Source organism: Pelobates fuscus, chromosome 12 (assembly GCF_036172605.1).
Source record: "Pelobates fuscus isolate aPelFus1 chromosome 12, aPelFus1.pri, whole genome shotgun sequence".
NCBI lineage: Eukaryota > Metazoa > Chordata > Amphibia > Anura > Pelobatidae > Pelobates > Pelobates fuscus.
The window spans coordinates 43,267,238-43,285,298 of NC_086328.1; positions in this window are offsets into that span (position 1 = coordinate 43,267,238).

Sequence of the window (18,061 nt, forward strand, 5' to 3'; positions counted from 1 at the left end):
TGCCCGGGCAAGAAGAATGTCTTAATAGGTACATGTGTCAAACAGGCCACTGAAACTCATTGAAATAAATGAGTTGCATATACTGTAGGTCTATGTATTTATCTTCTAATTTATATTGAGGTAGACAACTACATCTCCCATAATTCTCTTTGAGCCTTAAGGCTTGCAAAACATCAAAGGATATGTAGTCCACAACATCTGGAGTGCTGAAAGTTGCCTGCCCCCTGCTCTAGATGTTTTTTTGTGATATTTAATATAGCCGTTTGTATTCTGACTTTGGCTATCTAATTGGTACTAAAGACTTTTCATTGCCAGGAGATTATTCCATTGTAGCTAAGAACGTTATATACCTACAACAATGAGACTACTACAGTTAATCTATTCCCCTTCTTTGTACCTCTAGAGATGAGGCCAAATAATTTTGATCCAAGGAAATGTGGAATCGTAATACCTATTTTACATTTTTGTGTATAAAAAGTTAAATGAATATCAAATGGGGGATGAAACTCTCACGACGTCCTCTGAAGTCATCCTCAAAAAAACTGAGAAAAAATAAAGTTCTGCATTCCTTCTATGTATTGGCCCTGTGTTTAGCAATCCAACACCTCATTGGGTTCATCCCAATTGACCTTTGGAATTATGAATAAGATTAATAATAAAAGCACAGAAAGTGCCATCCTTTCAGCAATTAAGTCATGAGTAATAGCAAGTTTTGTGCTTAAACAGTACAAGTGAACTATACTTGAAAGCTATGTCCATATCCTGTGACAGACCTGACAGTTTGATTTTGGTTTAAGACAAACTAGACAGAATAAATTGTACTCTTAATTCGCTTGCATTGACTGCTGGTGATTGCTATGACTCTTCCAACCATTTGTGGTGAGGACCGAAAAATTCTCCTTTGTTGGAATAATCCTGGGATAAAAAAATAATATGACGTTCTTTAAATGTTTAGTGTCACAAAATACAACATATAAACATTGCTAAAGTTCTTTAGAAGCCAGCTGCACATTTTCTTGGTCTTATTTTATAGAAGTAAAGATTTCAAGAGAAATTGACACTTTTATAAATCAAACACCAGGTGGATTCCTGAATACTTATTCACAGCAAAGGCAATTGCCACACATGCACCATAGGTCACAAATGCTTCTCTATGAGAAGCATTTCATTGGACCTGAAATTAATTGGACTTGTGATGATTTCAATGTGAGGGGAGCAGGATGCAGAAGAGACCACATCACCACTGGGACAGGAGGAGATCAATTTTTTTTGTAATAATATGGGGTGGCTCTAACTCTAAAACAAAGAAAAAAGTACTTCCCAATATTAAAATGATACTTTGTTTTACATTTGGAATGTGCCTTTAAATTTACTCAGCTTACTTTGTAGGTAAGGGATGCAACAGACAATTTATTTACAAGGAACGAGTTGATATGAGCAAAACTTGTATATGTGGTTCATTAATGTAGATAATCATGTACCTGAGAAATAGGCTAATTCATGGCAGCACATTTTATTGCATTCATCATCTTTATTCAAAGGTAGATTATATATATATATATATATATAAATATATATATATATACACACACACACACACACACACACTATGCAAAAATGAAGAACAATTAAGACATTTTATGTGTTTCAAATGGTAAACTGAAAAATATCATGAATTTCAGATAAGCATATGGATTTTGGTACCTTGTAAACGTAAAAAAAAAATATATATCGTTTTTTTTTTGTAAGGATTGATGCATTTGTAATGCGTATATTAACAAATGCCCCTGTTGTAATGAATTTTTGTAATCTAAACACAACAATTGTATAAATTGAATATTTTCCCCAGTGATTCAGAAAAGATTAAGTACATGCTAATTCATATATATATATATATATATATATATATATATATTTTTTTTTTTTTTTTTTAATGGCCATAAATGTGAGTTAATCTTATTGTAAGGTTAAGCAAGTTTACAGCACACGGGCAAATCCCATTTCTTAGTGTAGTTGCTGCAACAGATGGTCTGTGTCTGAATGTCTACACACTGAAAGATATAGTTTCATTTTACACATTTATGAAAGTTGGTGATATAGATATATTCAGTAATATGCCCAAGAAACAAAACAATGCACAACCTCACTGGGCAGAGGATTGAATTTCACGGGGGGGACAGATGGTTTATTAGAAAGAGTCTGATAAAGAAATTAAATACTGTTCATCTGTTTAGAGACACTTGGATGTTTGTTAGGAAAATAAATATGATTGCAATGATTGCATTGATATTCTGAAGTGCCTAACAATAAATTAGCAGAACTAGTTTCTCAAAGTAACAAGTAATAGAATACTTAGCCAATAGCCGAATTGTATAAGTTGGCAGGAACGGTAATCTAAAATAAAAATCAATGAAGAGAGCTTGTGCTAATTTAGTAGACAATGGATATTCTTTTAACTGTTATGTTAAATCAGTAAACACCATAACTAGTACATCTTCCAGTTCGAGAAGACTGTGACCAGCAACCAGGGACCATAAATAAGATGCCAAACTATTTGCAAATGCTTTTACTATTTACCCAGGAAGGGTGCCAAGGCACTTCTGCCACCATACCAATTATAGTGAACTGTCAATTTTTGGTACTCAGCAGTGTCTTTTAATGTTAAAGTCATTTTTAAATCAAACTGTAACAGAGTGTTTTTATTTTTATTTTTTTTAACCCTAAATGACAGGACATGGGAAACCCCAAAAGGATGATAAAGTAATTAACAGATAGAGACAAAGGTAATGCTATAGAAAGATGGATATATGAATAAACACGCCTAGCATGATTCCAGACGTACACAATTATCAATAATCAAGCCAAGTTCAATAGCAAAAATTCAAGAGATTAAAGAATAAAGTATTAGCGCTATTTGAGTGATATGTGAATTTTTTAAAGTATATACACCAATTATACATAGCTGCTAGATCACCATAGTATCTTTTTAAACAGGAAATAGAACAAATAGATGTACCGGTGTAGCGCTTATGTGAACAAAGGAAGGTGTAAAATAAAGTAAAATATTAGAGTCTATACCTTAGACTTTAAAATCCTCTTTTTAGTATTATTAGCCTGTGTGTACCTTTAAATAAAGCATAAAAAAAATAAACAACATAGTACAACCTATATAGTAAAATTGAATAGATGTAGAACAAAATGCCAAATGGCAACTTACACTTTTCTGAGCTAACAAATTTAGCTCAGATTCTTGCGCTTTGGGGTCCGTTAAGGCGACCCTTTACCTTCTTTGTTATCCAGTGGTCCAGTCCTAGATAGGCATAGAAGGTGGCATATAGTGTAATAAGGTTTTAGATTTAATAATCAAATACGTATAGTGAATTGGTACTCACAAACCCAGAGCCAGAAATTAGGCTCACTTTGCTTCGTATATGTGGTTAAGGACCACACTCCTTCTTTTAGTATAAGCAGGAAAAAGTGCCGTAAGTATATATAAAAAGTATTTTATTAACTCTATAAAAATTTATTATATAACATAAAAATCTTTAAAATATAACACTTATTCGGCTAAAAGTCCAAGTTAAAAAGTCTCTTTGCTCACTTCTTTTCCTCCAGAACGCGTTTCACCAACAGGCTTCTTCAGCTGGAAAAGTTTTTTTCAAGTTGCTGCTCTGGACCCTTTTCCTGCTTTAAGTATCCTTGTAATCAATGAAATCAGCTGTGTGGGCTTGTAAAACCGCGGGTTTTCTACATGGTAACGGAGAAACCCTGCGTTTCAAGCCTCTTTCTGATCTGCTCCTGTCCATTTAACATTGCGATATGTCACTTCCGGGTTTCGGCTATGCGTTCCACAGTGCGTTCCACTTGCGATCAATTTATCCCCGAGCTTCATGGGCGGAATTCGTGTTACAGACCCAAAAGACATTACAATAAACATTTGTAGATGATTACCTAGTTTAAAATAGTCTTTCTTCAATAATATTTTTATCTACCCCTTTGTCTCTAGTATTAATTAATTCAATGGCAATAAAAACATCTATATAAAATTAATTAACCAAGATAAAGTGAGAACTCCTTAATGAATTATAATTGATATCATTACAATGGTACATTAGAGTTTCACTTTTATATAGATGTTTTTATTGCCATTGAATTAATTAATACTAGACACAAAGGGGTAGATTAAAATATTATTGAAGAAAGACTATTTTAAACTAGGTAATAATGTACAAATGGAAAGAAAAGAAGGAATAAGGGTGCGCCTAAAACAAGTGGAAATAAAAATAGTATATAAAATATATATTATAGCAGCGGTACCTAATAGTCCAAATATAAAATGTCCAAATATGCAGGTGATGGTCCTAGTAGTACATTAAAAAGTATGTAGAGGGGCGGCGCCTGAATGGCAAGTGGACAGGTCGCACGCTGGAGCAGCTCCTGCCACACGAGCCGCAAATACAGCAATAAAAAGCCAACCAAAGCCCGCGCATGCGCATTACGTCTCCCCATAGGAAAGCATTGAAAAATCATTTCAATGCTTTCCTATGGGGTTTTGAGCGACGCTGGAGGTCCTCACACAGCGTGAGGACGTCCAGCGACGCTCTAGCACAGGAAACCTGTGCTAGAACCCAGGAAGTGACCTCTAGTGGCTGTCTAATAGACAGCCACTAGAGGTGGAGTTAACCCTGCAATGTAAATATTGCAGTTTATGAAATTTAAGGGTAGTGGGAGTTGGCACCCAGACCACTCCAATGAGCAGAAGTGGTCTGGGTGCCTGGAGTGTCCCTTTAAACTAAAACATATATGCAAGTAAGTTAAAGATTTAACTAATTACCAATTCTGTCGTATCTCACCTACAATAGGCGCATCACGACTCTCAGAACACACAGCATGCCGCCTCAGTGCCTACCTTAAGCTAGCTATCTAACATCCACCAGACAAGCCATGCATCTAACATTTACACTTTATTACGATACATCATAGTCACTCACATGATACCCACTACGATATGCAATCGATGTATGTACCTAGCTTGACCTTCCTCACATAAATATAAAAATGTGCCTACAACTCAATGCCATAAATGTGAAAATTTTGCGTTACTGAGTCTGTACCATGCTGTTGTGGCATCGTCTGCTGTTATGTTACCTCACGCACAATAAAAATAAAGAATATAAAAAAAAAGTATGTAGAGTCCCAGATGTATATTCGGATCTTGAAAATGGGTATGTGGAAAAAAACAAAAGAGAAAGAAAAACTCCAATGGTGTAGTATGAACAAAAGTTAAATATTGTGTAGATAATAATAGAACTACTCACAATATTCAGAGCTTAAATCCAGCTCTGGTATGGATAGCACAAAGTGAAATAATCCCCACTCAAGGATAAATGCTGCTCCTCTTTGGTCCTTTAGTAAAATAATTTGGTGGAGTGGTCCAACTCGGGATAAAAGGATAAAAGATATAGTGCTCACTGTATAATTGATAAAATGTTGAAACGAAAATAAAATATACTCACGGTATATAGAGCAGACGTACTGCTCGGTAGATGGCGTATGGGTGGTATAATCCCCACTTTAGGATTCTTGGTACTCCAATATGGTGAAAAAGCAATAGTAGATAGGTCTGGATAAAATAAACTTACATATAATAAAATAACAAATAATATAATACTGTGGTGAAAAGAGGAATGTGGCAAACAAATGTATAATAGCCAAATATTCCTTTAATAACACTTAGATTATATAAAAAAGTTTCTATACGCCACAATAGGCTTCATCAAGTAGAAACTTATGAAAAGAAAACAGACCTAACATATGATACTTATATAGGAAACATAAAATTACACAAATAATTTTAAATTCCTGCCAAATGTCCCGCCCAGGACACAACACTCCACGAGTGTGAAACATAGTAGAGGTCACTTCTAAGTTGTACTTAGAGAGTTACATGAAGAATACATAAATAATAAAAAAAAAAACTGCAATAAATTACTTTTTTACAGAAAATTAAAAAGATCAAATTATATATTGTTATACTTAACTATATTAAGACCTTGTGGGGTGAGGGTCTTCAAGTTATAAGCCCATTCCATTTCTTTACTTCCTAGAATCTTTTCTAGGAAGTGGGGTAATATATAAAAAAAGATTCTAGGAAGTAAAGAAATGGAATGGGCTTATAACTTGAAGACCCTCACCCCACAAGGTCTTAATATAGAATGTGATCTTTTTAATTTTCTTTTTAATTTTCTGTAAAAAAGTAATTTATTGCAGTTTTTTTTATGTATTCTTCATGTAACAATTTATCCTTGTATACTTACCTTTCAATTGTCTTATAGTATTTCATATATTTATATTCATCTATTTTGTATTTATATTTATGTTTAATTTTACTGGTATTACACTTATGTTTATTTATTGTAATAAATATTATTTTTTTAATAAGTGACGCGCCCAGAAGAGTTCCTTGCCTAATCGCATGTGCGTTCCATCTAACATCACGTGACACGGCCCCATTTACTTCCGCGTCACGTGATGTTTTAATTCACAGATTTTATGTCTATTTACAGTTTCGTTTTTAGATTTCTTTGCACAATACATGTTCCTTATTTTATATAATACCCTATTAGACTTTTATTATGTCTTTTATAATTTTTATATTTAAATTGGATTGCACTCCCTCCCATGACGTTGGTGACATCATTTTGGTGGGAATTTCAAATAATTTGTGTAATTTTATGTTTCCTATATAAGTATCATATGTTAGGTCTGTTTACTTTTCATAAGTTTCTACTTGATGAAGCCCGTTTGTGGCGAAACGCGTATAGAAACTTTTTTATATAATCTAAGTGTTATTAAAGGAATATTTGGCTATTATACATTTGTTTGCCACATTCCTCTTTTCACCACAGTATTATATTATTTGTTATTTTATTATATGTAAGTTTATTTTATCCAGACCTAACTACTATTGCTTTTTCACCATATTGGAGTACCAAGAATCCTAAGGTGGGGATTATACCACCCATACGCCATCCACCGAGCAGTACGTCTGCTCTATATACCGTGAGTATATTTTATTTTCGTTTCAACATTTTATCAATTATACAGTGAGCACTATATCTTTTATCCTTTTATCCCGAGTTGGACCACTTCACCAAATTATTTTACTAAAGGACCAAAGAGGAGCAGCATATATCTTTGAGTGGGGATTATTCCACTTCGTGCTATCCATACCAGAGCTGGATTTAAGCTCTGAATATTGTGAGTAGTTCTATTATTATCTACACAATATTTAACTTTTGTTCATACTACACCATTGGAGTTTTTCTTTCTCTTTTGTTTTTTCCCACATATCCATTTTCAAGATACGAATATACATCTGGGACTCTACATACTTTTTAATGTACTACTAGGACCATCACCTGCATATTTGGACATTTTATATTTGGACTATTAGGTACCGCTGCTATAATATATATTTTATATACTATTTTTATTTCCACTTGTTTTAGGCGCACCCTTATTCCTTCTTTTCTTTCCATTTGTACATTATTACCTAGTTTAAAATAGTCTTTCTTCAATAATATTTTAATCTACCCCTTTGTGTCTAGTATTAATTAATTCAATGGCAATAAAAACATCTATATAAAAGTGAAACTCTAATGTACCATTGTAATGATATCAATTATAATTCATTAAGGAGTTCTCACTTTATCTTGGTTAATTAATTTTATATAGATGTTTTTATTGCCATTGAATTAATTAATACTAGAGACAAAGGGGTAGATAAAAATATTATTGAAGAAAGACTATTTTAAACTAGGTAATCATCTACAAATGTTTATTGTAATGTCTTTTGGGTCTGTAACACGAATTCCGCCCATGAAGCTCGGGGATAAATTGATCGCAAGTGGAACGCACTGTGGAACGCATAGCCGAAACCCGGAAGTGACATATCGCAATGTTAAATGGACAGGAGCAGATCAGAAAGAGGCTTGAAACGCAGGGTTTCTCCGTTACCATGTAGAAAACCCGCGGTTTTACAAGCCCACACAGCTGATTTCATTGATTACAAGGATACTTAAAGCAGGAAAAGGGTCCAGAGCAGCAACTTGAAAAAAACTTTTCCAGCTGAAGAAGCCTGTTGGTGAAACGCGTTCTGGAGGAAAAGAAGTGAGCAAAGAGACTTTTTAACTTGGACTTTTAGCCGAATAAGTGTTATATTTTAAAGATTTTTATGTTATATAATAAATTTTTATAGAGTTAATAAAATACTTTTTATATATACTTACGGCACTTTTTCCTGCTTATACTAAAAGAAGGAGTGTGGTCCTTAACCACATATACGAAGCAAAGTGAGCCTAATTTCTGGCTCTGGGTTTGTGAGTACCAATTCACTATACGTATTTTATTATTAAATCTAAAACCTTATTATTCCATATGCCACCTTCTATGCCTATCTAGGACTGGACCACTGGATAACAAAGAAGGGAAACGGTCGCCCTAATGGACCCCAAAGCGCAAGAATCTGTGCTAAATTTGTTAGCTCAGAAAAGTGTAAGTTGCCATTTGGCATTTTGTTCTAAATCTATTCAATTTTACTATAGGTTGCACTATGTTGTTTATTTTTTTATGCTTTATTTAAAGGTACACACAGGAAGGCTAATAATACTAAAAAGAGGATTTTAAAGTCTAAAGTATAGACTCTAATATTTTACTTTATTTTACACCTTCCTTTGTTCACATAAGCGCTACACCGGTACATCTATTTGTTCAAAATTCAAGAGATGCTTACAGAATGCACTATATGGGCGCCAAGGTAGAAACCACAATAGGGCACTGAATTAGGGCCTAAACAAGCTAATATAGTCTTACTTAAATTCTAATTGTACCGTGCCACCTCTGTGTCTCCAAAAAGTAGGAAAACAGGGTAGCCCAGGTGACGTTGAGCATCCGAATTTCTATGAGAAGGCAGGCTGCATGGCCGTATGGTGCATTCGGACCACACAGCCTGTGAAGGGGAGTAATTCAACAGTGTAAGTATAGTGACAATGACAAATTCAGGGATTTATAATACATTGTAATCTAGGTTGAAAACAGACTCAACCTTTAAAACACAACTTTTTATGTGGTTGATCCAAAAGAAGAAGAAAAAAAAAAAAAACACAATTGAGTGTGATGTGCAATTGTGCCATAAAAAAAAAGGAAAATGGAAAATGAATCCCTCTTAATAATGGCAGATCTATATTTTGCTCAACAAACCTCATACATTAAATATAGAATTGAAGAGTTTCTTAAAAAAAAAAAAAAACAACGGACAGACAAAAAAAAATATATATATATATATCTACAGAATTTGGTAAGATGACCTCTTTGAGTAGAAAATTGCACATCTTTATTGTACTTCCTGTGACTAAACATTTCCTCTGCTGTAAGTGAAAACCTTTTTTCCAGTCTCAATGGTGACTTTTTGTCTCTTAAATATTCCTACTAATAAACAGGTTAGCACCGAGCAGTTTTTACTTACCTTGTAAATATTTAAATAGTGCTATTCTATCCCCTTCGAGGCACCTTTTTTCCGAAAGAAAACAAAAGCAGTTTTTCTAGCCTTTCTTCATAAGTAATGTTTTCTATCCCCTTCAATAATTATTGTTTTATTAAACTTTCTTTTATTGAGGCAATTGTGTATTACAGCACATATAATCAAAATTGGAGTTATGGCAGTTGTACAAACATTTACATTATCATCGATACATTAGTAGAAACTCTTAGTAGAAAATAGAGCCTCATTTTTTAAAGTAATACAACAAACAAGCAAAACATACATGTCTAAAGCTGTATCAAACTATATGAGGGAATTCGTGATATGTGGATAGACGTATATGGTAGTTGGAATGTGTGCAACTGAGGATACGTAAGTGAGGGTGTATTCTAAACATATTAGTGGATAGGTAAATTATCTCTAGGGTAGTTACAGTTTTGAGTTGCACACATTGTAAATGAGTTACCACTGGGACTGGGCATCACATAAAAAATGCACTGCTTTATGAAGGAAAAGACAATTAAAGCTGTAAGATAACAGGCCAAAAACAAATAAAATATTAGAACAAGATGGCCGCAACTAAGAACATGAGAATGGTAGGCCTTTATCCAGAAAGAGTCCCCATCATCCGATGCCTATTATTGGGATGCAACAGAAACATGCTGTAGGGTTAACCCAAATATAAAACAAAGGAATGCTGGGACTAAGACATTAACTAGGCCCTTTGAAAAAAATATGTTACGCCCATGGATACACTAGGTCTAACTGAATGGCATCCATTCAATATAGGGTTAGTCAGCTCATGCCCCATCAAGGGAATAAAAGGCACATGATCAGTACAAAACTATGCCATGGCTTGGAGGTCGGTGGCACCTCCACCACATAGCCCTCAAAGGGTGGGAGCTATGAGGGAGCCATCTTCCCTGCAGAGATGCGACATGGGTATGTGTGGATAATTAGCCACCCACCAGCCGGTAGGGATGAGGTAGGTGCACTGTTGACTGCTGGACCATCTGTTCCAAGAAGCTTTCGAACAGCTGACTATATTTGGACAATGTATCGCTCGATTGCAAGCATGTGTCAACACCATGCGGTCTCGTGGCCATCTTGGATGGTAAGCCCCTGTGCCTCTAGTACCTATGTTCACCCTAGATTGGCTGTGCATGCATCCTCCTCAATGGGGCTGGGATAATCCCCACTGCTACAAAGGGGTGGGGGAAAGGATCAGGGACGTGTTGGTGTAAGATGCCATAGTGTAGCCGCGCCGTCCACTGCACTCTCCGCCCAAATAGACCAAAGGTCGTCTGTGCACTTTATATTATATTATGATCATGTGAATCCATAATCATTTTTTTACAAGATACTAATTTACTAGCCTTTGCAATGGCAAATTGACATTGTACAATGTTGCCTTGTTTGTTATTATTGTCCCCAAGTTCTTTTCATTTACATAGTGATAGTGTAGGTTTAGATTTCAATGCACTTTCTCACATATGTTTTTGCTGTTTGAAGCACTTTCCAATTTTGAAACAAACTAGGAAAAAAACCTTTTTGACCCCAGAATGGCTGTCAGACTTATTTTTGGCTCAATAAGCTGTTATGCCAATTATTAAAAATAATATCCCTGAATATTATGTTTTTGATACTTTTCATCTGGTTGCTGTTTAAAAATCTGTACAGACTTCTCCAAACCCTCAGACACCACCAAGACATTCAAGGACTTAACATCAGGGGGGAAACATACAAAATCGCTGCATATGCAGATGACGTTCTCCTCACAATCACGGACCCACTACAATCCCTCCCACCCCTATCGACCGAACTAACGAACTACGCTGAAGTCTCGGGCTACAAACTTAACCTGGAAAAAACGGAAGCCCTCCCGATCCAAATGGACGAAACTACACTACCAATACTCAAATCACAACACCCTTTCACTTACCAACATACAGCCATTAAATATCTGGGCATCACACTCCCAACAGACCTCGCACAAACCTATAACCTTAACTACTCGCCCCTGATAGATACCGCCTCACAAGACCTAGAAAAGTGGAATACCATGGCAATATCATGGATAGGCAGAATGACGTCCATCAAAATGAACCTACTACCTCGGTTCTTATACCTGTTTCAAACGCTCCCGATCCCGATCAATATCCCAGACTTCAAACGACTGCAAACCAAAATAGACAAATTTATATGGGCAGGTAAAAGAGCAAGGATAGCTCGCAAGACTCTATATATCCCAAACAAACAAGGAGGACTCGGACTCCCCAACCTCACCCAGTACTTCCAATCCACCCAAATATCGCAAACAATCCAAATCCACGCCAACCCGGGTAGTAAGAGATGGGTGGACTTGGAACACATCATATTTGGATCAGATTTTCCCTCCTTGCGAATATGGCTTCCAAAAGAAGCCAGACCACCGTTCCCCCCCACCTCCCCAGCGATACTAACCATGTTCAAAACATGGGACAAAGTCACTGCAAAACACAAACTTATCTCAAACCCCTCCCCACTAATACCCATCCTCAGGAACACAAACTTTGAACCAGGTATGTCCCCAAGGGACTTCTCCCATTTCGAGGACAATAACCTGACGCGCATCCACCACTTCTACAAAAATCAAACCATCGTACCCTTCACTGACCTCCCCCAGCAAACCCCCCTCACAACTAAAGACCTGTTCCGCTATCTCCAAATCCGCAGCTATGTAGAAACCCCACACATACGACAAGCAAGTATTACCCCACTCACACCACTAGAAACTGCATGCATTAACCACCCACTCCAGAAGGGACAAATATCGAAAATATACTCCCTACTAAGCGCACATTCAAGAGAAGGCTCAATGCCTTATGTTGCCGCCTGGGAAAGAGACCTAGGCCCCATAAGTGATCAAAGCGACTGGAAAGACATATGGGAAGCCACCGCGACAATATCCATATGTGTCCAACACAAAGAGCAAGCCTACAAAACCTTTTTTAGATGGTACCTCACCCCATTACGCTTAAAACAAATGAAACAAACAAACTCAGACCTATGCTGGAAAGGCTGTGGAAGTAAAGGCACATACCTACACACATGGTGGGACTGCCCTAAAGTAAACATAATATGGCAACAAATGGCACAAAAAGCGACACAAGCACTTCACACAACCATTCCGATGGACCCATGGCTCTGGCTATTATCCAGACCCCTACATGATATCCCTAGAGCTCAGAACAAACTTATAGCCAAACTGGCACTAGCCACCAGGAGAGCAATAGCTGAAAAATGGGGCAGCCCTGACACCCCCACCATGACCCAGATTACACGAAAAATACATGAAGCCATGACCATGGATAAACTCACAGCCCTCGTACATGACACTACTAAACATTTCAATAAAATCTGGGATCCGTGGATATACGAATTTCCACTTAACTAAAACAACTCAACATAGTACGGGCGGACCAGGCGTGCGAGCCCACCTGGGTTGCAAAACCCCGTACACACCAAAACCCGCTTCCCCACCTCCGACCGGCGCTACCTCACCCTAAAACTTCACCCCATACCAAACCCCTCACCACCTCACATACATGTACTACACCCACACCAAAACACACCCAACCTACCTCACTCTGGCAAACTAGCTGCACATCCCCTAAAGACCAATCCGACCACCCTAAATAGCTAACACGCATACCGCATCACAGTAAAAGCCCGAGACTACACACCTAGGGAACCTATAAGTAAAACTTACACTCACGGCTACCGACACACACACACCCAGACGGACATAGGATAACTACTACCCGTGCAACTCCTCCGGGCCAGAAGACGACGAAACCCACGTCATGACCCTATACACCCGACCAATTGAACCCATAACCTACAATGGTCACTTACCCAATACAGAGACTGCCTCACCACACGGACCATCCCATCCTACTTCCTACTCCCTGTCCCACCCCCCTCAATGCTACCCTCTCACTCCGGATATTAAACAACACGAACCAAGATAGAGATAGAGCCCAGAAGACAAAAACCCTAGGGACACTTTAGAGCTCATTGTAAGACTCTTCTACCATCCTAAAAAGCAGACAAACCTCCATTGGAAGATACATATCCCAAACTTACCCGAATCCAGACCAGAAAAGTGGACTCAACCCCCCATTACATCACCAGGACCCACCACACAAACAACAGAATAAGCAAATAACACGGTCACAAGCAACTCAACTAACTACCACGCAAAACTCCCCGACAGACCTCAATCTGTTAGGCTTATATCAAAAGGGGAAAGTCCACATGTAAATAAGAACAACCATATGGGTATAACACAATTGTCACAGTCGAACAGGAGAAAGTATAACCGCTAAGCTCATATCTGATGTCTAACTTATATAGATGTGCACGTCTATCCGGCAATTTCAGTAATATGTATTAACCCCCAACTCTCTCCTCTGTACCCCCACCCCTTATTACAAAACCTTTCAAAACAAGGGATTTATAAAAACCAACTTCCCGGGGCAAAGGCACGAACAACAAGGTACTACAGCCCGGCCTTTGACCACCTTTGACCCCCTTCCCTTTTTATCCTACCCGTAACCCCACACTCCCACGTGATACCCCTAATATTGGTTATAGACACAAAAGGCAGATAATCACCATTGGTACAACGCTTGATACGCAAAGTTACGGACTATGTACCCTACCCCCCACCCTTCTCATTTCTGTTCCCCACCCCAATCCCTAAACAAAAACAACAGACATCGACCAAATGTAGAAAATGTTTATTTGCAACCAAAGCAGGTGGAAACCACCAACAGATAAATTATATACATGCTTGAAATATTTGCCTACTGTTAAACGCACAAATCTGTTCTGTGAAATTTGTACTACATACCTTAACCTCCCGTTTTCTTTTCTGTACCCCTACCCCATAAAACAAAAAAATCTTTCAAAATAAAGAATTTATAAAAAAAAAAAATCTGTACAGACTTATATAACCATGTTTTAGAGCAGAGAATTCCACATCCTTATAGTTCCTACAGTAAAAACAACAACTTTTCTTTGCCTTAGACTAAATCTCCTTTCTTGAAGTCTAAATGCATGACCTTGGGTCCTTTGTATAGTCCTGTTCATGAATAGATTTCCAGACAATGGTTTGTATTGGCCCTGGATATAGTTGTATAATGCTATCATATCTCCTCTGAGTTTTTCAAAGCTTAAGAGATTTAAATTTGTTAACCGTTAGGCTAACTAAAATGTCCCATCCCTTTTTTTACATTTTGTAGCCGTCTCTGCTCTTTTTCTATTGCCACAAGATTATTCTTTACAACAGGTGCCAAAAATTGCACAGCATAGTTAAAGTGTGGTCTTACCATAAAGAGGCAAACTTATATTTTCATCTCAAGAATTAATGTCCCTTAGCAATATCACAATACATTACTGGCCTTAGCAACTGCAGTTTGACATTGCACATTGTGGCCTAGTTTATGGTCTATAACAATTCCCAAATCCTTCTTAACGCAAACGCAGACTGCTCCAAGTGTAACCATGACTTGGTTCTGGTGGAGAAAGGGTTAAAACCCACTATTTGTCCGCACTAGACTAGAAATAATTACTACAAATCGCACTTAAAACCACCCACACTTAATTATAATAACATAATAATGTCATAACGCTTGCGCAACCAAGGCAATTTAGAATAAAAATCCAACAAATACAATTTAGCACAATATCTATGCAATTTCAAAATACTAATAAATTGGTGTAATTGCGTAACATGAGTATTTTCCAGACAATGGCAAAACATAATTTATTATGTACAAACAAAAGTCACAGTGCATATAAAAGATGACAAAAAAATGATTTACACCAACAACAATTAAAAAATAAAAAGGGGGAACGTAACAGAAAAACCTAACTACTCACTTGATGGTAAAGTAATAGTATTTTCTGTCTGGGGGGGGGTCTCAGGCAAGGTGAGATGGCATTTTACTTACAAAACATTTGCCCATGATTAGATTTATATATCCTGTATTAATCTCAGGTTTCCAAGCTGGCCCAGAGGTGGTACAGGTGGAGGGGGAAACGTAGCTATAAGAATAAGAAGTGACTTCCCCCCTTGTGTTCCAGACCAACTTCAATCCAAATAGAAGCTTTTAAATTTAATGTCCTCTTTTGTGCTTGCCAAAGAAATGCAAATTGCATCTACGACGTTGTTGTAATTTTTCTACTTCATACATATGTCACATTTCTTACTTACAATTCCTTCCAAACAGCCATATTTATACACGTTTGTACTTTGTGCTTTCTGAATGTGCACAAAAGGAAGCATGATGACTCATCTGAGGGTTATTCTTAATGTTTTTTTTTTTTTTTTTATATGACACTGGAACACAATGGTTCTCTTGAATGCCATTGGTCATTAGCATATCAAAATACACCACTGTCAATATAGGCATATGGTAAATTGGCTTGTTATTTTTTTATTAAATCTAGACTCGGGCAACTCGTGTGTAAAATTTCACACCTTGTAGAGGGTCTATGAGTCACAGCTTCAAAGGAGTTATAAACCTTCCGATATCTATCAAATTCCTATGTAGTTTAAATTAACCCCTTCTGACATATATTCTATACAATAAAGTTGACCATACCACCTCTTCTAAATAGCAAATTTATGTATACACTACACAAATCCCATGAAATAGCAATATTTTATAGTGCAACACTGGATTATGCACCATTGACCTGACACTTCTCATGTGTTGTTATCCCTAATTCACTACCATTTAGGGTGCAAGTTGCTTGTACATTCCTTACCAAGACGTGCATAACTGTGTATGTATCTACATTATATTTAATCTGCCATTTTAGTGCCCAGTCCCTGAATCTTTAAAGATTCCTCTGCAGCGAAGAAATTTCCTGCATACGTTCTGAATTTGTCATCTGCAAAACACTGAAACATGACTTTAAATGTCTATTTCAAAGGCACTTATAAATATGTTGAATAGTATCAGTCCCAGAACAGAAACTTGAGATACAGCACTTACGTCCAGCTTGAAAGTTTACCATTAATGGCAACTCTATGTACTCGTTTCCCTATCTTTAAGCCAATGTTCTACCCAAGAACAAGAATTTTCAGCTAGACCAATTTCTGAGCACCAATATATTATGTGTAACCATATCAAATGCCTTGACAAAATCCTATCTAATCCTATCTATACTTCTACTTACTTCTTTGTAGAATGTAATTAAGTTAGTATGGCAAATATGTTTCATAACATAACATAACATTATTCTAAGTGTATTTTAATATGAATCTATCTAATTATATATATATATATATTAAAATACACTTAGAATAATGTTAATTATATATATATATATATATATATATATAATAAAAATAATAAATAGATGAATAGAAAAGAAAATTACATTTAAAAAAATTATAAAGTGGTTTAAATGTGTTCTAACTGTATTTTGATATTAATATACATTTATATTTAAATCAAAATACATTTATAATGAAGTTATACATACATTTAATAACCCTTCAGATACTTTCCCAGCCAGAGAATTTAAGCTCACATGCCTATAATTTCCAGGCAATTTTTTTTTACTTTTTCTGAATATAGGAACCCTTTTTAATGCATGTGCCTACCTCCAATCTTCTGGTGCAATTCTTGACAGAAAAGAATCCTGAAAGATTAAGAACAGAGATTCACTTATTTCCATAATTAGCTCCTTAAATACTTGTGGTTGAATACAGTCAGTCCCTGGGGCTTTGTTTACAGTTACTTTCTTTAGATGCTGAAGCACCTTGTTTAGACTCAACCAATCTCAATTTTTCTGCAAGTTTTTTGCATCAGTCATTTACATATCTCTTGCCATAGGTTCCTCCTTAATATATACCGAGATAAAATAGTTATTTAAAATTTCTGCCTTTTCCTGGTCTTCGTTAACTAACAAACCCATCTCTGATTTTAGTGCGCCTACACTTTTATGTTTAGTTTTTTTTTTTTTTAGTTTATGTACTTAAAACAAAATTGGGGGTTGGTTTTGTTTTCTTTGGCTATCACTTTCTCATTTTCTAATTTAGCCTATTTAATTGCCTTTTTGCGTGCATTATTGGCTTCCAATATATCTTATAATATGATGTCCCTAATTTGTTTGATTTAAATACTTTAGATGCCCTTTTCTTATTTTTAATATATTGGTTTACCTTCTCACTAAGCCACATTGGTTTAATGTTATGTCTAACTCAACCCTATATAAAATATTCATGTTATTTGTTGGTTTCATATTTCAAACTCTGACTTTTCATTTACTTACCTTCCAACATAAGCAAGTCCGAGAATTGTGGTGGCAGTTTGTAGGGAAAAAAGGGGATATGCCATTGATGTGATTGCATCACTGGTTCCACCCAAATGAGCATACCTGCATGGAAAAGGGCTGACCGGCCAAGAAATGGAGCAAGTCTTCCCATGTTACTGGCAGGTAAGCCTGGTGTCAAAACAA